Genomic DNA, 22,115 nt, shown 5'->3' on the forward strand with positions numbered 1-22,115 from the left:
GGGTAAGACACTGAACCCCTAATACCCCCACACAGGGACAGACAATTTGCTCGCTCATTCACACCTAGGGACAATTTGGACCGGGCAATTAACCTGACATGCATGTTTTTGGAATGTGGGAGGAAACCGGAGTGCCCGGAGGAAACCCACGCAAGCACGGGGAGAACATGCAAACTCTGCACAGGAAGGTTGGTAGCTGGATTTGAACCCATGACCTCAGAACTGTGCCGCACACGCGCTATCCACCGCGTCGTATTTTTGCTTATTTTTTAATCCAGTTTTTTTCACTGCTATGTCATACACGCTGTCCCTTTGATGACAAATAAAATTTGCACATTTGGGTTATTTTTTCTGAAACATTTCACAGACACTTGCTATTTTAAATTGACGTTCTTGTCAGTGTGCCCCTATTTGGAAAACAAAATTGAGGGTAGCCCCTCTACAAGTTTATTCTCTTTGCTTGTTTATCTTCCAATTTCCAGCCCTCTTTACCCCTCTTTGATATCGATGCCCCACCTCTCAGTTTTCGCATTCCGACGATGGCAATGAAGAGGAATATTTGAAAAACGCCAAAAATGAACGGAATCTGCCAAGTCTGACGCAGACATGTGGGCTCTGGCTTCCATTCCTCGGATCTGAGATTTCGCCCAGTCTCTTGGGAGGAACTTGACAACAGTAGTGACGACAAGCTGTCATTTAAATAAAATTTTAAAAAAACTTTGTTTGGCCACATTTGAGGGCCACTTCCAGGAAGCTGATAGAGCTTGTCCTTGAATCTTGGTCCAGCTTAAATGTCAGGAAGCTGTTAAAGTCCGGTTAGAGATGACAACAAGGCTGAGCCACAACCGATTTATACTTGTGAGTTTAGTATACTGTATAAGGAGTGGTAAACACAGCTGGTCGTCTGGGCCTGACGTCGATGAAAAACATAATTACAGACTCCTGTTGAGGCATGTTTGGCCTTGTAAAAACACTTCTTTTTTCTCATGATCGTGGTGATCTCTGGACAAAAACCGTGCTATAACCTCTAAAGATCAAACTAATTCAATTATCTGCAAACTTGAAGCGTGCCATTGTGGGTTGCTTGAAATGAAGTGCACTCATACGGCTGCAATTTGTTATCTTAGATCACATATTGCTGTAAGCCAGCACTGGCAAATCATAATTTTTTTCTGGCCTGGCAGCTCATTTTTCCAGATTTTAGTCGAAAAGGTACTTGACTAGTGCAGCCGCTTTCCTTTCTCCACAATCCCATGTTGCTGTGGGCAGGCTTGCAGAAGGCACTTTAGTGACTTTCTGGCCCGCCTAAAATGAACAGCTCGGTTGTGACCACGATCCATTATCCCCGGTGGACCATTGCTGAGGAGAGGAGGCAGCAGAGCGCTTTTTTCCCCCTCGGTTCGGGCCGCTGAAGCATGCTATTGTGCCCCGCCTCAAATGAAAAGCATGGTTGTGGCCGTGATCCATTTTTACAACTATGAGTATAACATCACATCAGTCAACAACTTTGCCAGATAAACAACTTTTGTTGAAGTGATCCTAAAATATTCTAAATATGCAATTTTTATGTATACAGTTTCAATGCTTTGGATTTAGAAAGCGCAACGCCACCACACGAAGGACTGGGCTTGAACATTATCCCAATTAAACAAAAACTGAAAGTATTGTCCAATGAGCATATGAAAAAAAAAAACATTATCCCTGACAACTGTATAACTATACAATATTTTTTAGTGATATGATGAAAATGACCTGCACTGTTTTGGTGGTGATACATCATCCCCTTTGGACTATTGATGAGGGCGGAGGCCAACAGAGCCAATCTGTATAATGTGTGGCAACTTTTTCCCCCAATCGTTCTTTCAACCCTAAAATGAACAGCACCTGTGTGGCCGTGATCCGTTTTCCCTGATCGACGATTGCTGAGAGCAGAGCGCTAAGGCCTCCCATTATGGCCCGCCTAAAAGGAACTGCACTCTTCTTGCCCGAGATCCATTATTCCCAGGCGACTATAGCTGAGAGCTGGGGCCGGGAGACCAGTTATGTGCAATGTGTTGCCCTTTTTTTTGTTCTCTCTGCCTAAAATGAAAAGAACCCGTGCGATCGCAATCCATTATCCCCGGTCAGCTATTACTGTGAGCATGTTAAACCTTGGGGAAGGGGGCTTCTTTGCGTCTGTTTGCATATTGCAGGGGTTCTGGTCCTCATTAGCAGCAATAAATGAGGGATTACAGTATTTATTTTCATCATTGCCATCTGCTGGACATTTTTCGCTTAATTCAAAATGTCCACCAGCCAATTTTGTAGCTTTTATTTTTAGCAACATATTTATTAAATAAATAAAACTTTTTTACTGCCTCCCAAAAAAACAAAAAGTCTGCTTGCACCCTTTGTAAATCTATATGATGTTGCCAAGTGGTCGCCACATCTCTTTTCCTTCCTTCCCGGAGTCCTGATGCAACGTGATGGATGAAAGGAGACAAAAGCATTTTCTGCTCCCGTTGCTTCTTGGAAGGGCACGCACTCAATTGGATTTGGACGCACCGGGCGGAACAGCGCGCCCACTTACACGGGACGATTAGCGTGACCGTGGAAGCTCTTTCGAACTTGCAGAGAGACTGATAAACTAGAAAATAACGTTGAAATTTAACACTACCTCTAAAAGCCCCTCAATTTAAGATTCAAATTGTGGCTCGAATCTGACTTGACAAGTCGTGCCTTGTCATCATCTAACTATGGCTAATAAAAAAACTCATAAATTTGGAATCAAAATTTCAAAACTCCGATTTGTATTTCCTCGGGTTGTTTTCGTTTGATATTCAAAATGGTATAATGACCGGAAACATTTGTGAGTGATTAATATGCAAATAGAATGGGGCAAATTGTTTTTCACTGCACTGTACGCAGCCTAGACGTACTAGGCGGGGACCTGTGGCCCTGCTATTGCCTTCTCTCCCGTCTTTTCCCGGACCTAATATCAATCCACAGAAAATCTGCTGGTGATCACTATTTTTTTTGCACTCTTCTGACTTTCTACAGAATCCGACTTAATTGATAAATATATTTTCAATGTAACAAGCCGGTAAAATACTAGCTGGTCGCAATTTGTTTTGTGTGGACACATTTACTTGTGCTGCTGTTTGACTGACATTATACACCAATCGATCACAGTGGTGCACACAGAAAGTCACGCCCACCCAACACACACACACTCAACCTGCCCCCGTGACAGCATTTGATGTGTGCTGTTTGTGTGTGTCAAAAACCTTATCATTTTCTATAATCAAACATTTTGTAAAAATTGGAGATGATGCTGTGTAGTGGATGTGATGAATTGTCCATGATTGACCGCAGCTTTTTCAGTGCCCGTCTCTCAGCTACTGTTGTCAGGCTGTCCAGCTCTGTGCCCACAACAGAGCTCGCTTTCCTCACCAGTTTATTAAGATGAGAGGCATCCTTCTTCTTGGCGCTGCCTCCCCAATACGCTGCCGCATAGAAGAGGGTGCTTGCCACAACAGTCTCATAGAACATTTCTAGGAGCTTTTTGCATATGTTGAAGGACGCCAGCCTTCTGAGGAAGTAAAGTCGGCTTTGACCTTCCTGCATAGAGCTTCTGTGTAGGCAGTCCAGTTTATTGTCCAGCTGCACACCCAGGTATTTTTAGGTCTCGACAAATTCTACATATTCTCCTTTGATAGTTACAGGAACCGGGTGATTTCTAGTTCTCCTGAAGTCCCCTACCATCTCCCTGGTCTTGGTGGTGTTCAGGTTCAGGTGGTGAGCATCGCTCCATTGGACAAAGTCCCTAATCAATTTCCTGTCCTCCTCCTCCTGCCCACTTCTGATACATCCCACGATAGCAGTGTCATCAGCAAACTTCTGCACGTGGCAGGATTCAGAGAATGCGTTTATGTACAAATTGGAGAAGTACAAAAAAACTAGTGAAATAAATCACTATTAAAACTGGTCCCTAGTTGCAAATCAATCTTTTGTCCTTCCAGTTTTTCCGTCCAAACCCCGGAAAGCAATCACCCCTTGCCGTACCCCCCGAGCTCCTATTGGCTAACCGTTTTCCAGGCGGAGTGAGGCGAACACAAACTGATGTTTGGGAGTGAGTGCACTAGTAGACGCTGACCAACGACGAAAGAACGCTGGTCTCCTCGGAATCAGTTCATTTTAATATAAAATATGAGAAAATAGTGTCTCATATTTTATCCCTTTTAAAACTATTTTTATTTAATTTTGACTTGGAGCGCCTGAGCCAAGAGGGAAAAGTGGCTCTTTGTGACGCACTAATGATTAAGCGGATGGATGGAGAGGAGCAGGTAGACGTGCCCCGAAAACATCGCTAAGGAGCAAAAAAAGAGAATAAATCGTCATTGGTGAGTTGAAATATTTTTTAATTATTATTATTCAAAACGAGTTTAGTGACTTGTGACATATTGCGGGGGATAAAGGAGAAAGTGCTTTTAACTTCGTACGATGATGCGTTTATGGATACACGAAATAAATACGAATTCTCCACTCTATATTCGGAGTTCCTCAACCCCCCTTTTCCCCCCTCCCTTTGGTGTCTTTAAATATCAAACTAAAAGTGACATGAGGTCACTGTGCGTGCGTGTGACCACTGCAAATGCTTCATCATATTCTGTTTGATTGGTTGGTTCCGTGTGTAGTTTCGCATGAGCTTACAGTCAAAAAAATGAACAAAATTGTAATAATGATTTTTTTTTAAATCATTATTATTGGACCCAGATAGGTTACAACCAATTTTAGTTGTTTGTAAATTAATAAACGGACGACAAAACCAATTTATGCAGGCCAATTAGCTAGCAGGTGTAAGAGCATTGAGCTTTCACAGTATTGCCCTGGTTGGTTGCTTGTTGCTAGGTAGATTTATTTTTTGTTATCTTCTCAAAGCTCAATTCATAAATAATTGCGCATTTTAAAAATACTTTCCCCTCATTCCCTATTAAAAGATTGTACTGTACAGTCTGTTTGGTTGGTTTAATGTTACATAACTGGAATTGTTTTCAGGCTAGCTTACTAGCTTGCAGGCTAATGTGTATTTATTTTATTAATAGTTTTAATGGTTTTTGGCAAAATTTATTGGAACAAGCATATTTTCAGGGAATGGGGTTATACTCAGTATTTGCTTGTGGAAGTGTTACAATTTGTGGTTTCTTTTGCAACCTTTGTTTAAAACTAAAACAAAATTACAATATTAACTTATTTCGCCAATTTGCCCGGGCATTTTCCTGTTGGTCAATCGTTGTCGGGCAGAATTTCCTAAACCTGATTTTTAGACAAAAGTTGTTCACTGCTTAAAGCGTTTAATTTCAATGTAGCCTCCATGGGATTATAGTCCGTTTTTGTTTGCTAAATTGGTGCAATTTGTCATTTGTTTGTTACAGTGTTTTGAAAAAATCATTAACAGTTGGCTAGTTTCACCAATGTTCTGTATTAGGTTTCCAACCCTTGTTTAAAGGCCATCATTTTTGACTGTTTACCATATTTAGACAATAATCTGGCGTTTTGGCATTGTTAAGCCTTCCTTCTCCCTGTGTTTTCTATAGGTTGGTTTTGCGTGTGGAAAAAGGAGCTAATTTAATTCCATTGTGTCCGTAAAATGCCCCCACTGCTATGCTAGAAAGGGTGAAAGGTCACTGGTGGGTTGCAATACCACTCCTGGTGGAAAAATCCCTTTTTTCAGCGGCAAATTGGATCTTGTTTTGCAAATGGAGTTTTTTTTTTGTAGTGTATCAGCAAACATTTGCATTGGAACCTCACTATTCTTGGAATTCAACGTTGTCCATCTTTAGACATGAATCAGTTTTGAGGTTGGAATCGCAAAATGATATTTTTGTATAGCAGGGGATAGAAAATGAGGGTAATGAATTAATGCCTTCTGAACCCCCGATACCACCATTAAAAACATGTAAATAATGAAATAATGTATAATAAGTACTGTTTATGTGTGATTTACCTGCATATGATTAAAAACATGAGACATGTCAAGGAAAAATTTAATGTTTTTAACCTTTGGTGTGACGTGAGTGTTGGTCGGGTGGAGTAGTAGGTGTATGCAGAAAGATGGAGGCGATAGCGACAGCTTATTAAAAATGAAACTGATTTTAAATGTTCCACCTGCAAGGAAGATTTCATTTCTTTGATCACTTCCTTTTTTTCTATGAATTTCCAAACAGTTGATTGGTTACGGCCCTGCAACCTTGCTAGGGCATCGGTTCGTGTGCCTTTTCATACATCTTGATCATCGCAGGCTTTGTTTCCATGGCTATCATCTTTTAGCTTCTCCTTCTAGCATCACTGGAAGCTTTTGATCCATAGCTAATAAGTATGGTACAAAAAAATAATGTATTGTAACCCTGACAACGTTTTTACGAAGCACAAGAGATTCTGAACTGATTAAAGAGAAAGGCATGGTGGGTGGTAGTTTAGCCAATAGCCTATCAGCATTTTCATGATGCAAACCAATAGACCACCAGCATTTTATATGCAGTTAACCATTAGTAGAAACGCATAGTTGGACTTTTAGGGGAATGTGAAATTGTTTGTAGTTAATGTCGTAGAGAGTAATCACAAATTTTTTGTGGGGGTTGCATTCTGAAAAGGACCCGCGACAGTCAAAACCTGCAAAGTAGAAACTTTTTTTTTTTATCAAATACTCTACTATACATTAAAAACCAAGAACAAATCCTATTTCAGCCTCAAGCATCTGTTTTAATGATAAAAGTAATGGACTTTATAAACATTTTAGTTTTACAATTCCTGACAAATTATAATTGTAAAAATAATCTTACTGCTGGCAGCACGGCGGCGCAGTGGTTAGCGCGTGTGCGGCACAGTTCTAAGGTCTTGGGAACCTCCTGTGTGGGTTCAAATCCAGCTACCGGACTTACTGTCCGGAGTTTGTATGTTCTCCCCGTGCTTGCGTGGGTTTTCTCCGGGCACTCCGGTTTCCTCCCACAGTCCAAAGACATGCATTTCAGGTGGATTGGCCGGTCCAAATTGTCCCTAAGTGTGAATGAGCGAGCGAGTTGTCTGTCCCTGTGTTCCCTGCGATTGGCTGGCAACCAATTCAGGGTGTCCCCTGCCCACTGCCCGATGATTGCTGGGATGGGCTCCAGCACCCCCGCGACCCTACTGAGGATAAGCGGTGCAGCTAATGAGATGAGATGAATCTTACTGCTATACTGATTTGCACTATGGCGTTGAAATAGATTTCATGACACTATCATTACTTCAGATGATATTTTGTCACCATCATGTGGACCTTTACCTTCTTTAGTGTCAAACTTATAGCCCACGAGCCAGATTTGGCTCGCCAGGGTTTTTGATTCGGCCTGCGAGACAGCATCCAGAGAAGCACAAGAGAAAAATCAGCTGCAGTTTAGAATATGGAGCTTTACTTTCTTTCTATCCTTTTCTCTTTTCACACTCTCTTTAACTCTTTCTCTCCCTCTCATCTTCTGTTTTTCTCCTTTTGCTCTTTCTTTGTCTTTCCTTTTCTTATTTCTTTCTCTCTGCCCTGCTCTGTCTTTTCTCTCTTTGTTTCTTTAGTCTCTTTCTATATATATATATATATATATATATATATCACTTTCTCCCTCTCTCTCTCTCTCTCTCTCTCTCTCTCGTTTTCTCTTGTTCTCTTTCCCTTGTTCTCTCTCATTTGGTTTCGCTCTCATTCTGTCTATGTATGTCTCTCTTGTTCTCTCTTGTTTTTTCTATTTTTTCTATTTCTCTAGTTCCTTTTTCTCTTTCTTTCTCTGTTGTTTACTTTCCGGCCTTCATGAGTTTTTTTCTCCTCCATGCGGACCCCAAACTCAAATGAGTTTGACACCCCTGCTTCAGCATGTCAAAGTCCAACCTTATCTGCGATAGAAAGCATCTTCCTCTGCCGTTTGGGCTTGCCCGCAGTCGATCCAAGCGGTTTCTTGTCATGATGGCTTTTAGAGAAACTTGAAAATAGATTTGGCGTATGCATTGAACTGTTTAGAACTCGGCATTATTGCCTTGAAGGCAGCCACAGGCAGAAGAGGAACGGGATGACTTTTCAGCCAATCAGAATGCAGAACACAATGCATGATGCAAAGTAGTGAAACCACGAAAAGTAAAATGGGAGACAGCGAGGGATTACCAGAAAAGGCCAAGAACATCTTATTCCACACCATGAAGAGAAAACGTCAAAAGGCGGGGGATGCCGTATCCTGTGGTCTATGCTAAAAATCCAGTGTAATTGGGCCACCCCATGTTTGAAATTAAATTTGATTTTTTTTTAGCCATTGATTGATCAAGGCGGGAGTGTGGTGGTACTTGAGGTTTTTAGCTAGCTATCTGGCTACTTTTATTTTAGCATTTGTAGCTAGCTATCTTACTACATTTTTAGCTATTTAGCAAACTATCTACAAGCTTTTTACATTTTGCTATCAAGCTAACATTTGATCTTTTTTTGCTAGTTATAAAGCAAGGTTTTTGCCTCCTTTCTAGCTAGCCATCAAGCTTTCAGTCTGGCTATTTAGATAGCTTTTACTGTTTTAGCTAGTTTTTTACCTAAGTATGAACTTAACATTACATTATTATCATTGTTGATATATATCATATTTGGCATTTTTTTGGCATCTATTTAAACCAAGTTAAATACCGTAAAATCCGGACTATAGAGCGCACCTGATTTTAAGCCGCACCCACCACATTTTAAAAGGATAACCGCTTTTGTACTTACACAAGCCGCACCTGTATATAAGCCGCATGCGCCCACATTAAAACATGTAACATAATCACAAAATTAACCCAAACCCGACTTTGATTCCCGCGACTGTAACTGAATATAAAGTACACAGTCCAAAAACCACAACTGGCAAAACGAACGGAAAATGATACCGTTACTTAACGTTTGATGCAGACCTGCAGAGTCCGGGTACCCGTTGAAACTAATCCAAGGAAAAAAGTCTATATTTCCAAAGTAAGGGTGGGAAAAATATATATTCACTATTGTCCGCCGCGACAACAGGTCTCACTCACCTTTACCTCCCTTCCCGTCAGCCTGCGTTTGCTCCGCCCCTCTTTTTTAATTCGCAAAACATATCAGAATAAGTGTCTCAAATAAATACATTACAAAAATATACAGTTGCAAGTACATATTATATATGGTTACACATATTTACAAAGAAAGACGGTACACCGAGAGAGTTTTCAACGCTTTAATAATATTGCAACTTTCATCCCAAACCGTGCCTGTGAAGGGTAGCAAAACGCTACAAGAAACACGCTCGCAACACAGTAAACGGCCTTGTTAAATAAACATACCGTGCTTGTAATAATCACGGTAAAACATACTCATCTTCCTCCTTATAATTGACGTCATCAAAGTCGTCTTCCCCAGTATGGGAAAGAGACTATGTCATGTAGACGTTGTTTCACGCTCCCTTATTCAAAATCACGCTGGCAACATGCTCGCAATGTAGGGACGTGCAGTAGCTCTGTTTCTTTCTTTATCGGACTGCTCGATTGCGTTTAGCTTGAAAGCTGCGTCATGTGCCGTTCCTTTCGCAATTTGCATGATGATGATATGTCTACGCTAATTTAATTTGTGCACAAGCTAAGAAGTTGCAGTCTTCCTTGGCGCATATATTCCACCGGTCTAAATCTTACCTTTTGTACTCTAAATCTTACCTTTTGTACTCGAGCGCCGCTGGCGGCTGTTAGAAAAATTACATAAATTGGCCGCATCACTGAATAAGCCGCAGGGTTGAACATTTACAAATAAATATGACTTGACTTAAATTTGATGGCTATTGATTTTGTGTTGTATTAGTAAACCTTTGCAGCGCAACTCACTATCTTCAGAATTGTGCATCTGTTCTAATAACATAAAGGGGAATTAATGATGCAAGCTGCTTTTATCATTGAATATAGCAGTAAGACCTGCTTTGATATGGTTAAGTGGCCGCACTTTGCCTCGCCTGCCAGCATGTTTGGGCTGTGGCAAAGCTCTTTTGAAAGTCTGGATACCAAAGCTCTGTCCGTTCCCAGACTCTCTCTCTCTTTCTCTGGCTCACTCTGCCTTTTCCCCAAAGCTCTTTTCATCCCCCGGCATGCAGCATAACACGCTCATTTCCACAACGGCCTTTCACCAGACTCTCATTAAGGGAATCGTGCCCACGGCTTGCTTTGGAGGAAATTGATGTCTTTTTTTTTTGGGTGGGGTGTGTTTTTTGAGCCCACTTCTATAACAGTAGTGTGAATTGTGAGCATGGGATGAATACATTTCTTTGAATGCTACTTAAAATTACAGTCTGGAGCAGGGGTGAATAATTGGCTGCATTGGGTTAAACAATTGGGCAGGAGAAGAACACACATGGACACCAGGGACAGGACTAGCACCAAAACAAACATTTGGTACCAGTTTTTCATTTACCATAATATATATTACCATAATTACATTTTCTCTCTGTGGTCCAGATTAATAAACCTGGCTGGCTGCACCCGGCCTGCAGAAAATAGTTTGCCCACCCCTGGTCTGGATTCTCTTAATTGAAAACCAAAATGTTGGTATATAATAAAACGTGTGCCAGTTTTCAAGTGATGTCAGGAATGTTATATCTCCATCATCAACAAACTTAAAATATTTGTTGTTATAAAACAATAGCCGAAATAAATCAGCAAACAAACCAATGGCTTTTCCGTTGAAACGTCATAAAACTAAGGAAAAGGAAGTTGCTAACGTTCAAAATATTCCTTTGAAAATACTTTTTTGCGTCGATAGCATAAGTAACTAGTTTAGGCAATGCAACAGCTTCTGCAATGTTACCAAATATTATGAATTTTCCATCGTTTAATACACCAGTTTATAGCAAATTACAAATACGCATTTTCTGTGAAAACTACGAAATTCGGGACCTAAAAAAACCAAGCAATACTCATTTATTTGTTCCTTGTTTTTTTTATGGCGCATTAGTGCCATTTTCTGGACTTTTTTATTAACTGCAGGTTTTATTTAACCACTAACATTGTCCAAGAACCACTTTAGACCTAAAAATTTTGCTCCTAAATGGTTAGTAAGTAAGTAGGTGGATCCTTAACCAATTCCTGTGGTGTTTTATGAAAAAACAGGCTGGTGGCGCTCATCCCTCTCCAGGCAAAATCTGGAAATTCTCTTTATTACAGTGCTGACTATGCGGAGACTGCCGAATTTAATTTCCCCCTATGTTCCGGTCCGGAGCCTTCTCTCTGAAAATAATAATAATAATAATAATAATAATAATTTCCTTGTATTGTCATTCTGTGTAACAATGTACACAGAACGAAATGTCGATTGCATCTGACCCGATGCAGCCGCAGCCAAGAGAGGGCGCCGCCGACCACTTTTTAAGTCTTAGGAATGACTCGGCCGGGGCGCGAACCCGAACCTCCCAGTCTCAAAGCGGGCGCCTTACCATCTAGGCTACTGAGCTGGAAATGCTGGTCTACTAGTGATCCCAAGAGCCAAGAAGAGATCCGCGTGTTCGAGAGCGTTCTCCGTTAGGGCCCCGGTGCTGTGGAGTGCTCTTCCCCCTGAGATTCGATCTGCAACCTCAGTGGAACTGTTTAAATCTAGGCTTGAAACACACTTCTATTCTATAGCTTATGAATGACCAATATTTCATGTTGACAATATCTGTGCATTATGTTACTGCAACATCCATTGCAGCCTGGTCATCCTGGAAGGGTGATTACCTCATGTGCGGTCCCTTCTCAAGGTTTTTTCATTTTTCCGATGTTGAGGTTTTTGAATTTTTCCTTACCCTCATGTAGGTTTTAGGGGCTGGTGTAATAATATTCTATGGTTTGTAATAATCTGTTGTCTGTGCAGCCCTTTGAGACCCCTTGTGATAAAGGGCTATACAAATAAACATGAGTTGACCATATCCATTTCATAATATGATTTTCAATGTTTGACAGTTCTGCTGCTCATAGCATTCTTTTTGCCCAAATTATGAATATAATTTTACTTTAAAAAGTTTTTTTTTTTTTTGTAAAAAGTGGTTATTGCCTGAATAATTTTCACTGGATACTTTTTTTGGGTACATTTAATTGGGATAAGGTTTTTTGGTAAGGTTAAAGGTTTTTTTTTAAACTAGACTTACAATAAATACAAATAAAATGTGTATTTTTTTATATTAAATGTATATTAAAATTTGGTAAAATTGTAATCATCAAGAATATTTAAAAATAAATAAATCAAGATCTCCTTTTTTAGACCCTAAAAAAGATATTCTTGCACTTTCTTCTTTAGATTAAAAAAAATATCAATTGGTTTATTTTCTTTTCCCTGCCAATATTTGCTATCTACATCCGCCTCAAAATCTGTGGATTGTACCTTAATTGACATGCTAGATGCCAGATTATGGTGCTACCACCAAATTCTAAATACAATTCCGCAATAAAAAAAGCTAAAATCGTCGGTTTGATTTATTTACTCTCTTCCTAATGTAAACACTTTTGTCAGGGAGACAGCTTGATGGATTCTCCATCAATATCCGTTTTATTTCTGTACTCCTTGTAAATGAGGCTTAATGAGCAGAACATTTTCTGCTTCCTTGCCCATGTGTCTCTCCATCTGTTCCACTTTTCGAAGGAGGAACGTGGGGGCGTAGTAGTAAAATGTAGACCACCGCATTCTTACATGAGGAGTGTCCTCTTCAAAGTTTTTTTTTCCATACATCGCAAAGAGTGCTGCAGAACTTTGTGGACAAGCTCCCTTGTGGATTTTAAGATAAGGACGTGACGGTGAAAGAAAGCCTAAGAAAGCAAGAACCCATTTATGTACGGCTTCAACGAAATATCTATTTAATCGACTAGATCATAAAACCTAAATACCATAATCCCTCGCTTATCACAGTTAATGGGGACCAGAACCGCTCGTGATATGCGTAAATCTGTAAAATAGCCCTCCCATTTTTAACATGCCTTCTGCCGGCTCCCGCTCGCAGCTTTAGTTGACCAGGGATAATATATCGCAGCCGCACAGGCCCTGTTCATTTTAGGCTTAAGGAACAGAAAAAAAGAGCGGCCCCCTATGACACTAATATGTTCTGGGGATCAGTGCCAAAAAATGAAGTTCTTTTTTTAACTTATTAGTTAAAGAAAAACCTCATAAGATACACTGATATATTTCTATAATGATATAAACCTGGGCAGTAATGCTCATTTAACCAACAGCTCATTGGACAATACTTCAAGTATTCAAGTTGGGATGATGCTCATTCTTACGCCTTGAAAGTATTTACACTATACAATATATACAGTAATATGGGATATTTTTCACAACATTCTTTAAATGGGAAATTGTTGACCAGTGCGATGTTATGCTCATAAAACAGAATTGTGTGTTGTTAGGCAATGGAATTTGATTTTAAAAAATTATAAATTCGATAGTAGAAATTTGTAAGCTGAATTTTGAAGTGTTGATTATCAAACATTTGCTTTTTAGTTAGTTTTGCATTTAAGCAATTTAGTCACTAACTAGCAATATTTTGTGCGATCTACAACTGTTAAATTTACAAAAAAAAAAAAAAAAAAAAAAAAAAAGATTATTCTTGTCTGTACATTTAGTATGGTATAGATAAACATTCTTTAAACAAATGCGCCTTGGATGGTCTTTATGGACTAAAATTGATGACAAAAAATATATAAAATTGTGTTTTTCTTTTAATCCCTTAAACATCAACCAGTTAGCTATTATGTGAAACGTCCTGCGAAAGTCACAATCTAGACCGCTAACTCCCTCGCGGTCAAGCTAACACCCTTTATTTTTAAATACGGGAAACGTTCAGACTTGCATTTAGACGTTTGAGTGACAGCAGACCCTTCGAGGTTATCTCGTCGGGCCTGATCTTCATGACGATGGTCAGGCCTGTTCCAGCATGTCGCACCCTGCAATCAGCACTTCCTGGGTGAAAAGGGAAGAGGGGGCTTTCATTTGGTCTCTGACTTGTGTTAAGTGCTCAGTGGAATTGTACAGGTGGGCGTTCTTCGGCTTTATCTCTAAAATGGAGTGCTTTGAGATCCCAGTGCTAGCGACCAACAGCTACAGGCTAAAGTCCAGTTAGGGCTGACTCGACGGGTTTGACAGGAGGGGCTCGTAAAACCACCGGGGTTTCGACGCGGCAACAGATGTTGTCGGTTTCAAATATTTTGGTTACGCCTTGACCGAATGGCGTGAGAAACTCTTTTTATTTTTATTTTATTTTATTCCCCCCTCCCCTTTAAAAACAAGTTCTTCTTTAATGAACAAAACATGAAAGTAAGAAGACACGAGGTATTTTAGAGCTCAAAAATGTTCATCGTATAAACAAAAGGATAGATTGGAACAGGAACTAGCTTTACCTAAACAAAACATGAAAGAAATATTACAGAGGTGACTTGATTTTTTTGTTTGTATAAAACAAGTCTTTCTTAAATGAACAAAACATGAATGGAAAACGACACGGATGACCCGACTTGGTTTTTATTTATCTAATAATTCCCTAAGACGCAGAATAGGTTGGAGCACAAATTAGCTTTAACTGAACAAAACCTTTAAGTAGACAATACAGGAGACCTAACTAATACATTTTGAATAGGTTATCTTTAAATTAAAAAAACATGCAAGGAAGAGGTTTGAACGCAAACTAGCTCTCTAAAAACAAAACCTGGAAGGAAGACTGCACAAGTAATGTTTTTTTCCCTTTAAGTTCTCCTTGAATGAACAAAACAAAAAATGGAGAAGACAGTGTGTTGTAACACAAACCTTCCGTACCTGAACAAAATATGAAAGTAAGGACATGGATAAACTGACAAGTTGATTTCCTTAGATGAAGAAAACATAAAAGGAAGGAGACTGAGGATACGTAAGCTAAGCATGAAAGTAAGGTGGCTTAGTTGACCACTAGTTGATATTTTTCTTGCAAATTATCTTTAAATAAACAAAACATGATTGGAATTAAAGCACAAACTAATTCCACTTGAACAATACTTCACAGTAGGAAACGTGGGAGCTGTTTTATTAATACACAAGCACAAAACTTGTTTTTATGTATTTTATCATATTTATATTTATATTATTTTAGCATTTATAAAACCCAAAAAGAACACTCTGTGTCCAAACATTGTAGCCTAGCATAGCAAAATCTCCCAATAATGGAAAAGCACCATCAAAAGATTGTTCCTATTTTTGTTTTAGTGTAATCAATGTTTTTTTTTTTTTTTTTTCCCTCTTTTTTTAATAACTTTCATCTAGTTCATTCTTTGGAATTTTTAAACATTTAGTGGAGCTCTTTGCTAAATTGAGGGTCCGCTCCGCTCATTTTTTTGGCCTACTTTCTATTTCCCCATTCTTACCATACTTGTCGATTTACAGTCCCCCCTCTCGGGTGCATCTGAACCCCTTTTCACCCTTCCATCTGTTGTTTTAAGGCAAAAACGACGGAGGTTAGGAATTCTCCTCCCCCAAGGGGCTTTTACAGTATGTTGGTCGAGTGGGATGGGGTTGGCGGGTGGGGGTGTAGTGGCACGCAGCACGCACACCCCGCTAGTGTCACTTGATACTGGTAGGCGGGGCGCACCTCTGGCAGCTGCTCGACCGCCATTGCCGTAAGCGTTTTAGGGGCCTAAGCTGATCATCTGTCTGTTCTGCTGCAGCTGGATGCGGTGACATCACCGTTTGGAGATGGAGACTAGGTGGTGATGGAGCTCCCGTTTAGGCGTATGATTATTAGTTCCATATTTATGTCTTTCTGTTTGTCTTTCTCGATTTTTGTTTCTTTTTTTTTCATCGCTCTCTTTTTCAGTCTTTCTTTTTCTCTTTCCTTTTTTCTCTTCCCCTTTTTCTTTCTGTTTTTATTATTTCTTTCTTTTTCACTTTCCTTTTCTCTCTATTTTTGTTCATATTATTTCTTTCTTTTTCTCTTTAATTTCTTCCCTGTTTTCTCTTTTATTATTTCTTTCTCTTTTTCCCTTTCTTTTTTTCTCGTTCTCCTCTTTTTCCTCCCTTCCTCTTTTTCTTTCTTGCATGCTTTCTTTTTTGCTCTTTTTCTCACTGTCTTGGTTTCTTTCTTGCTCTCTTTCATTCTTCCTTTCTCTCTGTCTTTCTTCTCGTGTTTTGCTTTCTCGTTGTCTCTCTTTCGTTCTCGCTCTTTCTCTCACTCTTTCTTTTCTGCGTTCGTTCTTTCTCTCTTTCTTTATTTGTATCCTCTTTCTTTCCCTTCCTAACCGAATATACTCGTTAGAAGTAACTATATTTCACAGGGGGTATATCACAAAAATAAAATTTGAAGAACCGCTGTGCTAACAATGTATCCATCTTTCTCTTATTTTTGATTTTACATTCCCTCTACCGGGAAGTGCAAGGGTCTGGTTTCCCATGGTGGTTGGCCAGACCGCTATCATCCCAGTTTCGTTAGCTTCTATCAGTAAAAGGAATGTTTGTTTTTTCCCCTCGCTAAAAGCGGAGCTGAAACAACCGAGCCGATCCCTGTTTGCGTAGTGGCCGCATTCCAGGATAGGTGCCTATCGTTCTACCAGCGAGTACCCGCCCCCCCACTTCTCCCCTCGTTTATTCCTAATGCTGTACTCTGTCACGGGCTTATGTATTACCATTTAAAAGTCTTCCATTCTGACGAAAATGTCATCAGCGAGCCTTGACGGCCAGTCCAGCTTAATCTGTTCATCTGCGCCTTTGAAATGACAGCAGCCCCCCCCCCCCCCGTGACCTATAATTAAAACAAGCTACCATTGCGGGGCGGGGAACAGGGGGGATTTTCTTGGGCCCTCTTCAACGACAGTGTGTGCAGTATTATTTAGTCTGCAGCACGGCGGCGCAGTGGTTAGCGCTTGTGCGGCACAGTTCATGTCATGGGAACCTGTCGTGGGTTCAAATCCAGCTCCAGACTTCCTGTGCGGAGTTTGTATGTTCTCCCCGTGCTTGCGTGGGTTTCCTCCGGGCACTCCGGTTTCCTCCCACGTTCCAAAAACATGCATTTCAGGTGAATTGGCCGGTCCAAAATTGTCCCTAGGTGTGAATGAGCGAATGAGTTGTCTGTCCCTGTGTGCCCTGCGATTGGCTGGCAACCAGTTCAGGGTGTCCCCTGCCCACTGCCCGGAGATGGCTGGGATGGGCTCCAGCCCCCCCGCGACCCTAATGAGGATAAGCGGTACGGCTAATGAGATGAGATGAGACTTTAAAGATAATAATAAAACATTCAATGAATATTGCCAATTTATAAATATATACAATTACTTTATGAATCAACCTCTAGCTCTGCGTTTACCTAATACAATGGTATTACTGTGTGGATTTTTACCTGTCAGTTCAATGATATCAACAACCAATCAATCGGCGGGTTAGTATAAGGCTTCTCTTGTTCTCTTGTTTTTTCTCGTTTTTTCTTAATCTTCTACCCTTTTTTTCTAGCTTTCTCCTGTTCTTGCTCTCTATCTCGTTCTCTCCTGTTATCATTCTCTTGTTCTTGTTTTCCCTCATTCTTTTTCGTTTTCTTTCTCTCATTATTTTTTTATATCTCATTTGATCATTTTCTTTCCTCTCTATCTCTTTTGTCTGTCTCTTTGTCTCTCTTTTTCATTTATATATATATATATATATATATATATATATATATATATATTATATAATTGTCACTCCTTCTCTTTCTTTGCCTTATCTCCTTCTTTCTTTCTTTCTTTCTTTCTCTTTTTCTCTTCCATTCTTTCTCTCTTGATTTCTCTTTCTCTCTTAATTTCCTTCTTTCTCGATTTCTCTCCTTTTTTTCCTACCTCAGTCTTTTTTCTTTGATTTTGTATATTTGTTTTTCAAAGCAATATTTTGATTTATTTTGACTCAATAAAGTCTTATCATCAGCTGCACCGCTTATCCTCAGTAGGGTCGCGGGGGTGCTGGAGCCCATCCCAGCAATCAACGGGCAGTGGGCAGGGGACACCCTGAACTGGTTGCCAGCCAATCGCAGGGCACACAGGGACAGACAACTCGCTCGCTCATTCACATCTAGGGACAATTTGGACCGGCCAATCCACCTGAAATGCATGTCTTTGGAAAGTGGGAGGAAACCGGAGTGCCCGGAGGAAACCTACGCAAGCACGGGGAGAACATACAAACTCCGCACAGTAAGGCTGGATTTAAACCCACACAGGAGGTTCCCAAGAACATAGAACTGTGTCGCACAAGCACTAACCACTGCGTCGCCGTGCTGCCCACTCAATAAAGTGCCAGACCAAAATAAAAAGATTGTACCGTATTTTCCGCACTATAGGGCGCAACGGGTTATAGGGCGCACCCCCAAAAAATAGTTTTTGGTCCTATATCTTCCATAGATAAGGCGCACCGGATTATAAGGCGCTACAATGGGAACGTTGACAAAACAGTCGGATGATTCAGTCCAACTGATTACCCCCTTAACATTCCCAAAGCTTGCAAAGAAGCAAATACGTGTCGTAGACACGTGCGGATGCGGTGTCCGTACGATGTCACTCAAATGCGTCATTTCAAATCTCATTCGGAAGGTTAAAGTCTTGGGATTCAAGAAATGCCAACCATTCCTTAGTTTCTATTTTCTTTTTCGCTCGCAACTTTACTGTGCATATGACAATAAACAATTGAGTTGAATTCACTCATCTCATCACAGCAACATCAAGATCATTCTAAAACAAGATACCGGGAAAATATAAAGCCGCATAGCTCACCTAAGTTCTCATGTTCAATAATGATACGCAATCATGGTCTTCTTACAACCGTGAGTAGTAAATCCAGGAGAGTAAAATATTTACAAATACAGACTAATGAAACATGTTTCTTTATGGCGTACTTTAGCAAGCTTGCTATTCAGTCATCTTTTTCGGCCAATTGCAGGGTTTGTTTCGGCCCTCTAGCCTATCCGAGGCTCCGAATAACTTCAGCCAATAGCGATCGATTTAACGGATGATTGACACATCTTTTTCGGCCAATTGCAGGGTTTGTTTTGGCCCTCTAGCCAATCCGAGGCTCCGAATAACTTCAGCCAATAGCGATCGATTTAATGGATAATTGACACATCGTTTTCGGCCAATTACAGGGGTTGTTTCGGCCCTCTAGCCTATCCGAGGCTCCGAATAACTTTAGCCAATAGCGATCGATTCAAATGATGATTGGCGCATTGGTTAGCCAATGAAAGGCTGGTATATAAATCCCAGCATACATCGCGGACTACTCCACGTTCGGGGGAAAATCGAGTCGGCGGCTGTTGCGTAAGTTGCGAGACCTTGCGATTTAATATTGAGCCATGTATAAGGCGCACTGTATTATAAGGCGCATGGTCAGCTTTTGAAAAAAATTAAGACTTTTGGGTGCGCCTTATAGTGCGGAAAATACGGTAATCTAGAATATTTTTGGGAAATTATTTTGAAATAATCTCTTTTACAAAGCAGGAAATGTAATCGATCTAATTCATCAATTAAGCAGGCGGATTTTATTTTTACAGAAACAAAATAAAACCATGTTGCTTTAATTTTGTTGAATGGTTATTGTTTTTGTCTATTTTCTGACGTTTACCCTACAAAATCATTAAACTGATCTTTTTTGTTTATTTTTTGTACTTTATACCGGATGAAGTGATTAAGATCAAAAGCATTTTTCATCCAATTCATCAACAACATTTTAGACTAATATTGAAGTCCGATATATATTTTCTCCTTCAATACACCCAAAAAGTCCATCATAGAATAATTTGGAAAGTGGCACCGCAAAGGTCTTTTTCCCATGCCCGCGTAACAAAGATGGCGTTCCGGCAAAAGTGCAAAAGAAGCCCCCCCCCTTCTTAGCCTTGGAGTTACAATGTCTACTCGCAGTTCGCTCCCCCTCGGCATTCGCATTGTCCGGCGGCCTTTCACGCGGTTGAATCTTGCTGCCAGTCAGCCCATTCAAGCCTCAAGCCCACAATGGCGTCCTTAGACGCCCTTGAACGCGGTGTGAGAGTTTCGTCGCTGTGTAGGGAAGGGGAGGGAGAATTCAGCCTGAGAATGTTTTCGGACACTCTCCACTGTTTTTTTTTGTGTTGACTGGAGGCTCAGCTGCACTGTTTTTGTTGGTGTTGCACTTTGCTACTAACATGGTTTTCCTTGCAGGGTTTTTCTGTGCCCCAATGTGTCTTTACATTTGGAATGTCAAACTCACTCTAGGTCTGGGGCCAGATCCAGTCTTTCTGTTTTTGGTCGGCAAGCCTCAGTGAAAGAATGTCGACTCTAAATTTGTAGCTTTGTTTTTCAGTATGATGCTTCATCATTCAGCCTCCATTAGTCACCCACCCTTTTGGTTTTTATATATTTAAAAAAAAAAAAACTTTGGATTGCAAAACCTAGAAACTCAGTTCTTTTTTTGACATTCTCAGAAATTTATGGCGGAGCAGACTAAATCATCCAGCAGGTCTGATTTGGCCCGTGGGGCGTATTTTTGACATTCCTGCTTTACACTATTCCACACGATTTATTGTAGGGCTGGACCTAACGATTATTTTAATAATCGGTTAATCTGACGATTATTTTTTCGATTCACTGATGAATCAGATTTAAAGAAAAACACATTATTGATTTTCTCTTCTTTATTCAATCATTGAAATTTTGTGGGCGAATTAAAAAAATGGTGCACAAACAATATTCTACTAAATTAAACAATCAAAAAAATCTGTGTTTGTCAAATAACAATCAAAATGCATGCAAATTTTATATAACGTGCGAAAAGAGTAATCTTTGTTGTTAAAGGGACACAAGCTTTTGGAACAAGAAATCATGCAACCCAGTGACACGTATCAACATTCCAAGTATTTGTCAAATAACCTAATAAACAAAAATACATACAAATCAATGGTATACACCCGCAAATGCATAAGATAGTCTTTTAAAAAGTGCAAAAGAAAAGGTATTTTTGTTGTTTAAAAGGGACATGAACTTTTGGAAGAAGAAATAAATGCAAATGTGAAAACCCAGTAACATGATTTTCAACATTAATAAGCAAAAAGTAACCACTATCACCTTTGCTCACTCACTCACTCACTCTTTCTTCTTTGAGAACTTTGCATTAAAATGCAAAAATGTGAGCATTTCAATAAGAATTGGGTTGAGGATGCTCCCTATAATGACAGCTGCTTGCTGTGGCGTGCATGATGTATCGCCATCATGAAGCTTGTCACTGTTTTCTAATGAGATAAGAACATATAGTATGAGTATTATTATGGCACAATTACAAGGACACAATAATCACTCAGACCAAGTAAACTTGTTGCCTAATCTTAACTCTTAACAACGTCATTGTGTGCAAGCTGAGCTTTTTATCAAGCACAATTTAACACTGTTTAAGATTACAAGTGTAATATTGGGGCAGCAGTAGCTCTGGAGGTAGAGCGATCGTTTTAGGATCCCAGTTCGAATCCCGACTCGTCCGTGTTACATGCCGAAGTGTCCTTGGGTAAGACATTGAACCCCCAACACCCCCAATAAGCAGGTTAGCGCCTTACATGGCTGCACAGATCACGGCCGCTATTGGGAAATGTGAACAGAAATGTAAAGCGCTTTGGGAAGTCATTGACTTGAAAAGCGCTATATAAATGCAGATCATTTCATTTATGGATGGGCACTTAAAAGCCTCAGCTACAGCCTACATGTTTATGTTAATATTTTATTTTTCAGCACATTTTTGTCATGTGGTTGGCTCGAATAATTTTTTGCTCCCTTTTGGTAATTGGTGCTTGGGTTTTTTTTGTGCTCTGCCCAGATAAACTTCATTCTTTCATTTAACTGAAATTAAAAAAAAGTATCTCTCTCACACACACGCAGTCATCAATGGGCTAAGAAGCAAATGCTTGCATTAAGCGAGCGACCAGAGACTAATGTCACGTTTCCTCGCCACTTAATGACCCGGACTTTGTCAGAATCATGATGCTCAATCTGACCACCATTGTGTGAAAGTGGAGGTTTGTTTTATGAAACGCAATTAAACATTGCTTAATGATTTAACTGAAATTAAAAGTATTCATTAAGTCATTAAGCCGCTAAAAAGCAAACGCTAACATCAGTTAGCTACCAGAGACGAA

The 22,115-nt window shown here is 40.0% G+C and overlaps 1 protein-coding gene across 3 annotated transcripts in view; it reads left to right on the forward strand.

The window, feature by feature from the left end:
• Window positions 1-22,115, forward strand: part of ripor2 (RHO family interacting cell polarization regulator 2) — a 57,321-nt gene that overhangs the window by 3,337 nt on the left and 31,869 nt on the right. The window contains exon 1 of one of the 3 annotated variants that reach the window (XM_088328757.1): window positions 4,083-4,382. The exons of the other annotated variants lie outside the window; for them this stretch is intronic. The gene's annotated coding sequence lies outside the window, so the exon portion shown is untranslated. Of the gene's footprint in view, window positions 1-4,082; window positions 4,383-22,115 lie in introns of those variants that run through there. 3 annotated transcript variants of the gene reach the window in all.

The sequence above is a fragment of the Urocampus carinirostris genome, chromosome 2, assembly GCF_059441175.1.
Source record: "Urocampus carinirostris isolate Australia breed hairy pipefish chromosome 2, RoL_Ucar_1.0, whole genome shotgun sequence".
NCBI lineage: Eukaryota > Metazoa > Chordata > Actinopteri > Syngnathiformes > Syngnathidae > Urocampus > Urocampus carinirostris.